Source organism: Ranitomeya variabilis, chromosome 5 (genome assembly GCF_051348905.1).
Source record: "Ranitomeya variabilis isolate aRanVar5 chromosome 5, aRanVar5.hap1, whole genome shotgun sequence".
Lineage (NCBI taxonomy): Eukaryota > Metazoa > Chordata > Amphibia > Anura > Dendrobatidae > Ranitomeya > Ranitomeya variabilis.
In genome coordinates this window covers 662,195,635-662,207,812 of record NC_135236.1, presented here as the reverse complement: position 1 = coordinate 662,207,812, position 12,178 = coordinate 662,195,635, and the positions used below count along the sequence as shown (strand labels likewise).

At 48.5% G+C, this 12,178-nt stretch overlaps 1 pseudogene across 1 annotated transcript in view; it reads right to left on the bottom strand.

Annotated features, from left to right (window-relative positions):
• The window catches only part of LOC143776798 (E3 ubiquitin/ISG15 ligase TRIM25-like), a 36,359-nt pseudogene extending 24,997 nt beyond the window's left edge, over positions 1 to 11,362 (bottom strand). Inside the window, exon 1 of the transcript XR_013215910.1 lies at positions 10,053 to 11,362. The product of XR_013215910.1 is annotated as an E3 ubiquitin/ISG15 ligase TRIM25-like (transcript). The remainder of the gene's footprint in view (positions 1 to 10,052) is intronic.
• Between the last annotated feature and the right edge of the window lie 816 nt (positions 11,363 to 12,178).

Sequence of the window (12,178 nt, the reverse complement as noted above, 5' to 3'; positions counted from 1 at the left end):
TTTAAAATTTTGCGTGAAAATTCTTTGTTTGTCAAGGGCTCAAAGTGTCTTTTTGGTGTACAGAAGGTTCCCTTTTTGGGGTTAATTTTTTCCCCTTCTGCTGTGGAGATGGACCCAGTCAAGGTCCGAGCTATTCTTGATTGGACTCAGCCCTCGTCAGTTAAGAGTCTTCAGAAGTTCTTGGGTTTCGCTAACTTCTACCGTCGTTTTATCGCTAACTTTTCTAGCATTGTGAAACCTTTGACGGATATGACCAAGAAGGGCTCCGATGTGGTTAATTGGGCTCCTGCTGCCGTGGAGGCTTTCCAGGAGTTGAAACGTCGGTTTACTTCGGCGCCTGTTTTGTGCCAGCCTGATGTCTCGCTTCCCTTTCAGGTTGAGGTGGATGCTTCAGAGATTGGAGCAGGGGCCGTTTTGTCGCAGAGAGGCCCTGGTTGCTCTGTTATGAGACCTTGCGCCTTTTTCTCTAGGAAGTTTTCGCCTGCGGAGCGAAATTATGATGTGGGCAATCGGGAGTTGTTGGCCATGAAATGGGCATTTGAGGAGTGGCGTCATTGGCTCGAGGGTGCTAAGCATCGTGTGGTGGTCTTGACTGATCACAAAAATCTGATGTATCTCGAGTCTGCTAAACGCCTGAATCCTAGACAGGCCCGCTGGTCATTGTTTTTCTCCCGTTTTGACTTTGTTGTCTCGTATTTACCAGGTTCAAAAAATGTGAAGGCCGATGCTCTTTCCAGGAGCTTTGTGCCTGATGCTCCTGGAGTCGCTGAACCTGTTGGTATTCTTAAGGATGGTATTATCTTGTCAGCTATTTCTCCAGATCTGCGACGTGTGTTGCAGAGATTTCAGGCTGATAGGCCTGATTCTTGTCCACCTGACAGACTGTTTGTGCCTGATAAGTGGACCAGCAGAGTCATTTCCGAGGTTCATTCCTCGGTGTTGGCAGGTCACCCAGGAATTTTTGGCACCAGAGATCTGGTGGCCAGATCCTTTTGGTGGCCTTCCTTGTCTAGGGATGTGCGGTCATTTGTACAGTCCTGTGGGACTTGTGCTCGAGCTAAGCCTTGCTGTTCTCGTGCCAGCGGGTTGCTCTTGCCCTTGCCTGTCCCTAAGAGACCTTGGACACATATCTCCATGGATTTCATTTCTGATCTTCCGGTGTCTCAAGGCATGTCTGTTATCTGGGTGATATGTGATCGCTTCTCCAAGATGGTCCATTTGGTTCCTTTGCCTAAGCTGCCTTCCTCTTCCGATCTGGTTCCTGTGTTTTTCCAGAACGTGGTTCGTTTGCACGGCATCCCTGAGAATATTGTGTCAGACAGAGGATCCCAGTTCGTTTCCAGATTCTGGCGATCCTTTTGTAGTAGGATGGGCATTGACTTGTCGTTTTCGTCTGCTTTCCATCCTCAGACTAATGGACAGACGGAGCGAACTAATCAGACTTTGGAGGCTTATTTGAGGTGTTTTGTCTCTGCTGATCAGGACGATTGGGTGACCTTCTTGCCGTTGGCTGAGTTTGCCCTTAATAATCGGGCTAGTTCCGCCACCTTGGTTTCGCCGTTTTTCTGCAACTCTGGTTTCCACCCTCGTTTTTCTTCGGGTCATGTGGAACCTTCTGACTGCCCTGGGGTGGATTCTGTGGTGGATAGGTTGCAGCGGATCTGGAATCTTGTGGTGGACAACTTGAAGTTGTCACAGGAGAGGGCTCAGCGCTTTGCCAACCGCCGCCGCGGTGTGGGTCCCCGACTACGTGTTGGGGATTTGGTGTGGCTTTCTTCCCGCTTTGTTCCTATGAAGGTTTCCTCTCCCAAATTTAAACCTCGTTTTATTGGTCCTTACAAGATATTGGAAATCCTTAATCCTGTATCCTTTCGCCTGGATCTTCCTGTGTCGTTTGCTATCCACAACGTGTTTCATAGGTCCTTGTTGCGGCGGTACGTTGTGCCTGTGGTTCCTTCTGCTGAGCCTCCTGCTCCGGTGTTGGTTGAGGGCGAGTTGGAGTACGTGGTGGAGAAGATCTTGGATTCTCGTCTCTCCAGGCGGAGGCTTCAGTACCTGGTCAAGTGGAAGGGCTATGGTCAGGAAGATAATTCCTGGGTGGTCGCCTCTGATGTTCATGCGGCCGATTTAGTTCGTGCCTTTCACGCCGCTCGTCCTGATCGCCCTGGTGGTCGTGGTGAGGGTTCGGTGACACCTCACTAAGGGGGGGTACTGTTGTGATTTTGCTTTTTGCTCCCTCTAGTGGTCATTAGTGATTTGACTCTGGAGCTTCTGTCTTTTCCTATATCCTCACCTGGGCCGTTAGTTCAGGGGCGTTGCTATATAAGCTCCCTGGACCTTCAGTTCAATGCCTGGCATCGTTGAAATCAGAGCTAATCTGTTGTGCTCTTGTCCTATGATCCTGGTTCCTGTATTTCAGCTAAGTCTGCTTCCTTGCTTTTTGCTTTTGTTTTGTTTGGTATTTTTGTCCAGCTTGTTCCAATCTGTATCCTGACCTTTGCTGGAAGCTCTAGGGGGCTGGTGTTCTCCCCCCGGACCGTTAGACGGTTCGGGGGTTCTTGAATCTCCAGCGTGGATTTTTATAGGGTTTTTGTTGACCAGATAAGTTATCTTGCTATATTCTGCTATTAGTAAGCTGGCCTCTCTTTGCTGAACCTGGTTCATTTCTGTGTTTGTCATTTCCTCTTTCCTCACCGTTATTATTTGTGGGGGGCTTGTATCTTGCTTTGGGGTCCCTTTCTCTGGAGGCAAGAGAGGTATTTGTTTTCTTCTCCTAGGGGTAGTTAGATTCTCCGGCTGGCGCGAGTCATCTAGCGATCACCGTAGGCATGATCCCCGGCTACTTCTAGTGTTGGCGTTAGGAGTAGCTATTTGGTCAACCCAGTTACCACAGCCCTATGAGCTGGATTTTTGAATCTCGCAGACTTACACGTTCCTCTGAGACCCTGTCCACTGGGGTCATAACACACTCCGTATCCACTAAAGACCTTCCTATAATCACATTATAAGGTAATTTAACTTTTTCATTCTCCTTCTTTAAATCTGCAGGACCGCCTGTCCTATCGGCACCAGACCTACTGCCTCTCCTTTCTGTTACAGGACCGCCCTGTTCAGCCAGGGCCTACCGCCTTTTCAACTTCTATACACAGTATAGATCATAACATTACTTTCAGTTTTAGAAGCACTGAGCCATCTACGTATGGCTCCTAGGAGGACTCACTACCTAACCCCTACGGGTTCACTTTCTGTCCTCTGTAACACATTATTAACTCTTTCTTTACAATAAACTAACTTTCTATGGAGGACTCAGGGTTTACCTTCTATCCCCACTTTCTATCAACATTACCAATCATCCCTTTTCTTCCGAGAAACATCATCATCATTTCTTCACAATTAACTGGTTGGATACATATAACTTTCTCATGTACATATTATCATCACTTTCTTTCATCGAACATTATTGCTACCTGTCTTAAAGCAATATCACTGTTTAAGTGCAACAATTGAACATCCCCTTTAAGAAGGGACCAAGTCTCTATGAGGTAGCATTTCTTCTCAAGCTACCAGTCCTTACTCAGCAAAGGTTCCAGTGTGGTATCTTCACAAAGAGTCCTTCTTTAAGTAAAACCAGTAGGAAGCACCTTTAATAAGGTGCTAACTATATACAATAAGTTTGTATCATGCACTGTTCATGATTGCGGCAGTTCTTGATAACAGGAAACAAAAAGTGGAAAAACAAACCAAACAATTGGGATCCCGGGTCAACAAAGGGATCCCTCGCCGGGATGCTCTTCTCACCGAGGATCCTGCACGCCCCCAAGGCACATGGTGGGTCCGGGTTCTCTGCTGTTCTGCCGGGTCAGGTTCTTTGACCTTTTCGGCGGGAGGTTCATCGTCGGATGTTCCAGCGGTGGCCTGTAGCGCAACGCATCGCTGGACGCCCCGTGCCATCCAGCCAGCTTCGCCTGTTGCTCTCCTCCACCGGGTGTAAGTCACGGCATCACCGGGCTCCAGGTCGCAAGCAAACCTCCCTCCGCAGTGCTCGACCTCCTTCCGGTCCACGTGGACTTGTAGCGGCTCCCCGATCTCCTGGATAACCCCTCTTCCATATCGGGGGTTAAAGGAGACCACCACACCCCAGTGGGACGATGGGAGCTCCGCGACAGTGGTCAAATCAATCTGGGCTGCCGGTTGCGGTCGGTTCCGCCATGCAGCCGTCATGCGCCGCAGGTGCTCAGCCTCCGGCAAGATCTTCATGCCCTGTGCCTGCAGCGTACCTTCAGCCGCGGCCGGGTGAGAAGGAACAGGGGACACCGGAGATAGGTGGACTTCTGTGGGCCGACCCAGCCGAGCAAGCACGCGAGCATCGGCCTCCACGCGTCGCGCTATCTGGCGAGCCTCGGCTGCAGCCACACACTCCTCCGATGGTGGCAAGGGGGATCGGCCCACCGGTAGCTCCGTGAGGGTCAGTTCCCGCAACGCTGGTGCATCTGGGGCTGTGTCAGGCGGTGCAGCCTCAGGCTGGATCGGATCAGTCCCCCGCGAGATTCTCGGTGTCGCCATCTTTGCTCCTTCTTCGGTGTCTTCTTCCCGCGGTCTCTTTCGTGGGCGGCCCCGTCTCCATGGTCTCCACCCTCCAGACAGGATTAGGAGGCGGACCTCGGCTGTTGACGGACACGTCCTCAGGACCAAGAAATGTTTAGACTGGGCGGCCATTGTTCTTCGCGCTCTCTAGCTTGTCTACGCCTACTCCACACCCCTCTCCTTCTCCTGCGCCTCTCCTCAGCGCTGCAATGGCGGCTCTGGCGTAGCAATGGCGGCGGCTTTTGGCGGGAACTTCGCTGGGTCAATGGCAATACACAGTCTCTCAATAAAGTACAGTCCAAGCACAACAAATCACAGTTCCAAGGCACACATGACCTGATTCTTCAGGCTTAAGTAGATCCTGTTCGTGACGCCAAGTTGGAGCGCCCCCACACCGCCGCAGGGCCGAGGGGTACCCGGTACCGGGCCTCTGAGTCTCAGTTCAGGAGTGGTCACGGTGGCTAGACCCGGTCCGTGGCCCTGTCTGTCAGTGGGGGACGTCCGGTGCAATAAGTGGTGGTGTAGCGGTGCAGTTGTGGGGTGCATTTCGCGGTAAATAACGAGGACACCAGGTTGCAGTCTCTTTACCTCTTTACTGAAGATCTCTGAGTCCTCAGTCCAGAATACGGCTCACCAGGCTGCGCAAGTCCGGCCGGTCCAATGACACTTCCAGAGTTCTCTTCACAGGAGGAAATCTGTGCCTTTCCCCTAGCGCTATGTGTTGTAGTCCTTCCCTGTTGTGCTTACGGAAAGTACCCCACAACTGTTGTGTCTGTTTCTTAAGTTCCCTCACAACTCGACTAGATGATGTTCTGCTAATCCTCCGTCCCTCCCTGAGGTTCGGGTAGGAACGGCACCCGTTTGACGGGTAGGCCTGGAGTTCTTCCGGGACCCTAGAGATGCCCCTCTCCCACAATTGCCTCCCAAGACTTCATAGGTGATTTGAGTTAGACAGCCCGCCTGAGACTGACTGTCCTGCCGCTGTTTGGAGTATTGCTTGAAGCTGAATGTTATTCTACTCCCTCGGCGTTCCGGCCACCGGTAGTGCGCCTCAGTAGGATGTTGCTTCGGTCTTACAGCACGACTCCTACTGGTATTTCTCCTTTGCGTGATCCCGTTTCTCACTCAGCACAATCTATCTCTCTTCTAATCCTTTCTTGGGCACCGCCGCTACCCGGATCAGGCACGGTCCCGTTACGTTCGTTCTCGTTGCCAAGCCTCTGTCAGGATCCCACCCCTGACAGAGACCCTACTGTATCTTCCCCTACAACACCCCCTGCCACAAGGTGTTGCCTGGTTCCAACCCAGTCAGCTTTCTGATCTAACTTCCTGCCTGACCCCCAGTTTACCCACTATGGTGGGGAGTGGCCTAATGAATAGCACCCTTAGCTCCCCCCGGAGGCCCGGCTGTGAAATGTATTGGTGTCTGTGATACCTGATCAGATGAACTCCTTCAGTGCCATCGGACGCACCATAGCTCCCCATAGTGGCGGAGCCACAGTACTGCAACGACCAGGACTCTGGGGCGCTGCACTTGTATTAGCGACTGATTGTGACGGGTGGCCTTCCGTTTCATCCTTCGTGCGCTGAATCCGTCGTAAAATCGCTATCCGTTGGGCGGAGACAACGCACATAGAAACGTTTTTTGTGTACATTGAAAAATCGCCCAGAGACGGATCCTGTGTTGTCTGCCATTGGCTATCATGGAAGCCTATGGACGCAGGATCCGTCACTGACCGACAAAAGCAGGAATCCAGCGACGGATGCCGTCTTTTGAAACTGAGCATGCCTGGAAGAATTTCCAGTCAGGGAAATTCTCTCTCGCTCTCTCTCTTTTTACTATTGATGCTGCCTATACAACACATGTTAAAAATAATTTAAAAAAAATTAAAAAAAGTGATATTCTTACCTTCCGGCATCCCCCGCAGCCTTCCTGCAGCCCCCACAGCCTTCCCGATGCTCCCGGCAGCATCCGTTCCCAGCGATACCTTGCGACAATAACCCGATGACGTAGTGGTCTCGCGAGACCGCTACATCATCACAGGTCATTGTCTCGCAATTCATTACTGGGAACAGGAGCTGCCGGGAGCATCGAGAGCATCGGGAAGCCTGCGGGGGCCGCGGGAAGGCAGCGGGGTATGCCGGAAGGTAAGAATATCATGATTTTTATTTTGTTAAATTATTTTTAACATGGGTTTTGTTGTGCATGCTTTTTCGCAGCAAAAAAACGCTGCGAGGACGCATACACAACGTGTTCATATAGACTTAATTCTGGCAACAACTGCCTTGACGCATCCATCAAAAAATGGCTCCAGTGCATCCGTTTTTTACAATCTGTACAGGATCTATCTTTTCAACATTTTGACGGATTGTGACTGATTGTAAAAAATGGAACTGTGAAAGAGGCCTTAGTTTTACTCTCCTTAGCAATGTGCTTCTCTGTTTCCTTTTTGGCAGCTTTAATTAGTTTTATAGATAAAGTATTTTTCTCCCTATAGCTTACATGTTACTTTCCATTGAAGTCAGTGGGAGACAAACACCATGAATAGAGCATGTGGGGATTTATAGAGAGAAATGTTGGGTATAAAGAGTTTTCCACTACTTTTATAATGATCACACATCCTTAGGACAGGTCACCATTATACTATCGGGGAGGGTGGAGCACCTGCCATAATATCATTACAATATCATTGTACTATGGCCTCCATAGTGGGCAATGGCCAATAAGAGATGATCCGAATAGAGAGAACTGTAAAGTCAGGAGACCCGACCTGTTCCCGGCCTCCTGAATAATGAAAACCTTCAGGAATCTGTGAAGTTTCAGACAAGATCGGGGGCGGTTGGGATTTGCTGACTCTTCCATGAGTCCGGATCGTCTCTCTTTATTCTTCTGGCCCTGGTGCGATGGCTGCCCATGAGCCCCCTACAGCTTCGCCTTCAGCCCCCCACTATATCACAAGGAGACACGTGACAGTAGTAATATTACAGGAGGAGAGGACAGTTTATTATACCGAGCGGTTACATTAGATATAATACAGTGTGAGGATTACAAGAAAAGGAAAAACACAATCTCCAAAATGATAGAAAAGCAGAAATATCACAGAAGTGACCAACACGGGACATAACGACAACCCTTGTCCTGCGAGATAGAAAGGTGGAATAAGGTTGTCACACAGATTATTGTATGAGGAGCAGTTATACATTCTCCTATCTACTAGATGGAGGCCTGATGCTATCGCATCGGGAGGGCGGTAATGTCACGATGGGGGCAGGCATGCGGCGCTGTTGTTGCCTAATGGCATCCTGTGATAATCTAATGACTTTTGCATCAGGGGACTCATGTGCTTGATGCCTACGCTTATATGCATTGTTTTTGTCCCAGCGATGCTGTTGCTCTTCAAGAGTCTCATTTGCCCTTTGATGTCTTCGATGTTGTGCCTTAGCTGCTTTCCTTTCATTGTCATTGGCGTGCTTTTTAGGAGGAGCCATGTTGGCATTGATATTTGCTTTTTAAAGGGGTTTTTCCACAAACAAAAGTTCATTTTAAAAATTGTCTGTGTCTGACCATGTACCGAACATACCACAGCTCCTGGGCAGGGAGGAAGCAAAAGACAATACTGACATTACAGCAGGAGATCACAGAGGGTACATTTTGTGAGGGAAAATATTTTTTAAAACCAGTCAGTGATATATTTTACCCCACAAAATGAATCCACTGTGATCCCCTGCTGTAATGTCAGTATTGTCTTTTGCTTCCTCCCGTGCCCAGGAGATGTGGTATGCTCCATACACTGTCAGACACAGTCAATTTTTAAAATGAACTTTCGTTCGTGGGAAAACTTGTTTAATGTGACGGCTTCCTCTGCCTGTAGACAGGTCGTGCATCTGCCACCGGGATCAGCCGAATGATTCACTGCACCTGCGCGTAGTTCGCTCAGGCGTAGTAAATCAGACCGCCGCCATCTTTGTGCATACAGATATCGGTGGTCACATCAAAACTGTGCATGCTCTTCTCCTGTACAAAGATGGCGGCAGTCAGTGAATCATTCGGCTGATCCCGGCGGCGGCGTGTTCACGACGGTGTTTCGCTGGTGGTACCGCGCAAGAGGCTGAGTGAGTGTGAGTGTGTGAATGTGAGAGTGTGAATGTGTGTGTGAGTGTGAATGTGTGTGTGAGAGCTTGAGTGTGAGAGTGTGTGTTGCATACCGTGTATACAGTGTGTGTGTGTGTGTGGTGCGATGGTGTTGCACTGGTGGTACCGCGCAATAGGTTGGTACCAGCAGCAGTTTCCATATTGAGACACCCATCACTTGGGTGTCCCAATATGGCGGTCGGTGAACTTCCTCCGCTTGGAATTCTGAGATACGGTGACATCTGGACAGAACAGGAAATAAAAACATTACAAGGCAATTATATACATACATTCCTCACTATGTGCAATATGTATAGGCCGCGTCTCTGCTCCCTCCGTTCTATTGTAAGGCCCAGATTGTGACTGAGCTTCATAGGAAACTGCCAGTGACTGTATACAGCGATCCTGAGATTATACAGTATATAGTACAAGCGAGCAAACGACTGCAACACTGAAAAAGAAGGATAAACTAAACAAAAGTTGTAGAAAATAGGAACAAAAAAAATTTTTTAATATTGTACCTTCCCAACAATGACAATTTAAAACATAAAATATTTCGCATTGCCGCGTCCACAAATATCCAACCTGCTGAAAATATAAAATTATTTCACCCATACAGTGAACATCATGAAGCAAAAAAGGAAAGAAATCAAAACTCCAGAACTGTAAATGGTTAATAGCTGCTGTAAAAAACTAATGGTACACGGAGGACAAGTGAGAATACAGTCGTCCCACTTTTCGGGATGAAACTGTGAATGATTTTTATACGGTTTTGTGAACCTCCCCTAAAACTAATAACAGTAATGATCCTGGGGGGTCGTCCAAAATGGGGTCCACAGATCACATGACCTGTTATATTAACTGTTCAGCCAATCAGATTCCCCTCCCTGTGATGTCACCGGTCTCCGGGCAAATTTCTTCCAACAATTATTATTGTTCAGCAGCAAATTCTAATCCAGTCACCACAAAATAATGGGAAACCTACATATAATGCAGCATGAAGGGGCTCGGAGAAGGTGGCAGTGAAGGTGTGTAAGTGTCTGATGGGGTCACACAGCTCATAAAAGGACAACTGCCCGGCCTCATAATCCAGAAATATCCTGACTCTATAACTGGAGATCTTGTCAGTTAACCGGATCTCTTTACTGTCATGTATCACTGAATACTGATTATTATATCTCCTCAAACTCCAGGACTTGTTGTTATTTCCAATCAGTGACTGATCTCCCCTCCTGACTATACTGGGATAACACATCCCCACCCTCCACCTCCCTGATCTACTGCCCTCCACATCCCAGTAATGTCGTCCTGAGGTAAATCCTCTCCTGCTCATCACCTGATAATCCTGGAATCTCTCTGCTGTTTCTGGACGTTTCTGTTCCTCTCTTGTCCAGGTTGCAGTTTTCAGGTCGTCTGATATAAGGAGATTATTACGAGCTGTGGTTACATCCAGTAATATGTCTGCAGGACCCTCCACATAGATCCCGCTCCTTATACCTCACATAATGTGTGTGAGATCACAGCCACATCCAGGTCATCTCCATCATGGGGCTGTTTATCATGTCCCCCTGTGTCCTCATCACCTCCCTCCTCCTCAGGATCACACAAGTCACCGGTGTCTGGTTCCTGTAAGACAGTCAGTGGATCCGTCATGTTACACAGCTCCTCAATGTGTCTCATCTTCCTGGACAGCTCGTCCTTCTTTATTTCCAGCTGATGGATCAGAGCAGACAGTGGCAGTGACTCTTCCTTTTCCTGCCTGGAGATCTCACTCAGGACCTTCTTCTCCAGGTCGTCCACCCGTCTCCTGATGTCTGTACACAGGGCAGTGACTCTCTCGGCTTCTCCAGCTGCTTTTTCTTGAGCTTTTCTCCCCCGTTCCTCCAGACTTCGTACTTTTTCCTCAGTCTCCTTTCTCTTTGTGATCAGTTTCTGGAGAACATTTCTTAGTTTGTTCTTCTTCTTCTTTGAGGCCTCATCCATCATCTCCACCTGATGTCCCCGATGTTCTCCGGCCAAACTGCAGGACACACAGATACAAGCAGCGTCCTCAGCGCAGTAATATTCCAGGATCTTCTTATGGACAGAACATTTCCTTTTCTCCAGAGAAGTGCTGGGATCAGATAAGACGTGTTCTGGTGATTTGCTGTGAGATCTCAGGTGTTTATCACACAGAGAAGCCTCACAGAGTAGACAGGATCTAACAGCAGGTACCGGAGAGTCCACACAGTAAGTGCAGCAGATCCCGGTGATCTCCTCTTGTTCTTGCTGAGTAATCAGGAAACGTTCTGCGACATTATGGAGATTTATGTTGCTCATCAGTGCCGGCCGCTCCTGAAACTCTTCTCTGCAGTCAGGACAGGAATAAACTCCAGACCCGTCCTGTGTATCCAGCACACGACCAATACAGACCCGGCAGAAGTGGTGTCCACATCTCAGCGTTACAGGGTCCTTAAATGTAGATAAACAGATGGAGCAGAGCAGCTCGTCTCTCAGATCAGCAGACGCCATGGCTGATGGAAGAAGGAAGAAATGAAACTGAAATTGTCTAATGCTGAACAGAGGACAAAGTTGTAGTTACACCCAGTCACTTCACCCTTCATTTCTTCTTTCCTAAAGTGATAACTTTTCAATTCTTCAATCAATATAGCGATATGAAGGTTTGGTTTAGTAAGAAGAATGTATGCGATAAATATACAATTTTGCTGCACATATACTGTATTTACTGATTATTCTTTGTTGGGGGTAGTGCGTCATTAAATGAAAGAGCAGCAATTCTATCATTTTTTTTTTCTTTTTCCAAGAATTGTTTTAGAATATTCATCTCCAGGGCCGGCATCAGCACCCGGCGCACCCAGGCAAGTGTCGGGACCCTGAGCAGGAGAGGGGGTTCACTTGCCTTCGGGGACACCGGCGCACTATGGGGGCTCGAAGCCTGTGCCAGTATCGGCACCCATGAGTGTCCCCCCGCTTGCTCAGGGCCCCATCACTTGTGATACTCACCTCTCCCTGTTCCACCACTGTGATGTCTTCTGCATCTTCTGACTGTGACGTCTCAGGTCAGAGGGCGCTATGACATCACATCTGTGTGCCCTCTGCCTGAGCAGTCACAGTGCAGAGAGCCAGAAGACACAGACGGAGAGGAGTACCGAGCATCGAGGAGAGGTGAGTGTCTTATTTATTTTTTGATGTTTGGAGCAATATATGGGGATCATCATACATTGGAGCATCATATATAGGACCCATTATACACAAGTATCATATGGCTCCCATTATATATGGAGCATTTCATGGTCCCCATTATATATGGAGCATTATAGGGGCCCATTATACACGGGAGCATCATACATGGGGCCCTTTATATATGGAGCATTATATGGGGCCCATTATACACTGGAACATAATATATGGGGCCTATTATATATGGAGCACTATATGGGGCCCATTATACACGGAGCATCA